Source organism: Cyprinodon variegatus, unplaced genomic scaffold, assembly GCF_000732505.1.
Source record: "Cyprinodon variegatus isolate N-32 unplaced genomic scaffold, C_variegatus-1.0 Scaffold150, whole genome shotgun sequence".
Classification (NCBI taxonomy): domain Eukaryota; kingdom Metazoa; phylum Chordata; class Actinopteri; order Cyprinodontiformes; family Cyprinodontidae; genus Cyprinodon; species Cyprinodon variegatus.
In genome coordinates, this window is record NW_015150603.1 from 1,001,159 (window position 1) to 1,003,536 (window position 2,378).

The 2,378-nt window shown below is 31.6% G+C and overlaps 1 protein-coding gene across 1 annotated transcript in view; it reads left to right on the forward strand.

The window, feature by feature from the left end:
- The window catches only part of LOC107086364 (Down syndrome cell adhesion molecule-like protein 1 homolog), a 17,379-nt gene that overhangs the window by 7,401 nt on the left and 7,600 nt on the right, over nt 1-2,378 (forward strand). The gene's annotated exons all lie outside the window — the stretch shown is intronic.

Consider the following 2,378-nt stretch of genomic DNA (forward strand, 5'->3'; position numbering starts at 1 on the left):
ATATATATATATATATATATATTTGGGACATCTCTCTTTTATCTTGTATTTAGCAGGTATTGATAATAATAATGGTGATGATAAGTAAAAACTCAAGATTAAAGGTAATTTCATGTTATCTTTATACCCTCAGTGAAGTATGAGGGTCTTTATTCTGTGAGGATGTAGACAATTGAATAGATTGGATTGAATAAATCCAGGCATTGTTGATACAATCCATAAAAAAGAAGAAATAATTAAGCATCAGTGTCGGAGATGGAAATTCTTCGGCTTTAGGCCTTACATCTCCTCCTGGCATGCAGCCAAACTGAGCTCAGCACTTCCTTATGATCCTCGATATCCCCCTCCCATCCCGTGCCTAATCCCATCCAAAGACACATATACCACACAGACTAAAATGATGCATTAATACCCCACTTTAGATTAAATAAGGGTATTTTGAGAGGAGGAGAATGTTATCAGAGTATCTGACCAGCGCTGATACTGACTTACAGCAGTAGTGTTTTGCAGCGAGCATGTTTGGCATCCAGTAATTTTTGTCAAAGAGCACAAGAGAGAGGCCTTTGTACAGCTGAGGATATGTAAATGACAAAAAGAAACTTCTTTAGCTTTCTCCAGGTTACAGAAAGTAATCAGGTATTAAAAAACAGGCTGGAGTTATGTGATATATTTCCTCCCCTACAAAGCCAGACATTCAAAGGATTCAATGGGTGAATTTTATTATGTTAGTAATGGTTGAATAATCCATATGAGGTGAGACATTATGGGTTAGAACGTCGATAAAGTTGTTTTGTTTAATTACAACCATCAAGTTCAAAATGTTGTTTTGTTATTACAGGATTGACCAATTATTATAGCTGCAGACTTTATGAAAAAAAAAAAAATGGCTTTAAGACTTTTTCTACCCTACAAATCTGAAAAGGCGAATATGGATGTATTTTAAGCTCCCTTTTCCACTACTACCCTTGGATAAAAAAAGGCCCCTAGTTACCTTCAAATGTGAGTAAATTATTGAACAAGGCCCACTTGGTTGTTATTTATTCTGAGCATACATGTTATGTGAATAGAAGTCAGTAATAAGGCAGTGGGGTAGTTTTAAGAAGGTTAGTGTTACCTACTGTAATGTGTCTCTAGTTGATGTTTTTGAGCAGTTTAACAACCGAAAGAAGACTTACAAAGTTAGACAGGACTGGTTTAGCTGAAACTATACTCAAATTAGGTATTTCCCAAAAACTATTAGTTTTTCTTTATTAAATTTTAATTAACCAAAACTGACTTTAAGTCAACAATCAGTTTAGTAGTTATCCTTCTTACACTAATGGTTATTCATATTGATGATTTTGATATGAATTATTTTTAATAATGATGAATTATTGATATTAAGAACAAAATCACAATATTAATTATATTATTAATGTCAGTCATAATTTGAAAATTGCTTCCATCATAAAGATACGTTCTCAATGAATTACTCATAAAAATTCTAAGACAGTTAAGAATAAGCACATAAGTATATTTAAAACTAACATTTGTGTTATTTGCAGTAACATTTTAAAAAGTTTTATTTTTTTTTTTATTAAAGTAGACCTTTTGTCAATAACAGATAGGGGTATAAAATCTATAAAATTGTAGTTGTATTGCTTAAACCTGCAGTGACATTATTGGTTGTTATTAACCCTCATAGCTTCCACTTGTTCTTTTCTCCTCTCCAACATCAACATGTCTTTACCACTTCTACTATGTTACTGCTTCTAGATCGCTGCGATATTTCTTAAAGGTAGACACAAAATGCTGTAAAAGTGTTTCCAACCAGCCATTTATATATTTTTTCCCCCTAGAGTATAACTAAAAGGAGTCTGAGATATGATATACCAAATTTTGCATCCAAACAAACTTCTGTGAATTTGACTCTGCACACATTGGTATTGCAACGAGTGCTATTCCATATATAACACTGCTATAGTTTGAAATTTTATTATTATTCCTTTAGTAGAAGTTAGGTCCTGAAACCGTAAATTTAAGAGATTTTCTCATGACTTAAGGTTTTTTTTTTTTATCAATCTAAAACCTCTTTCAGGTCTTTGATGTTTTTCTTTCTTGTATTTTTCAATTTTCATACTTCTTGTAAAACTATACTTTGTTATTGTAATCAAATAAAGACCCATTAACGTATCACAATATTCTCTTTGGTGTTTCATGTCAAGAGAAACATCTAAGAGAAAGAGAAAGTTGTATTGATTAATCTAAGGATTTTATTTAGCTGAAAGTCTGAAGGGGTAAATGTCTGCTTTTGTAAATCTGTGTTTCTTGTAAAAAAAACAAACAAAAAAAAACCCCCAAAACCAAAAGAATGTTGATTGTCTTTTAATATTTTGTAG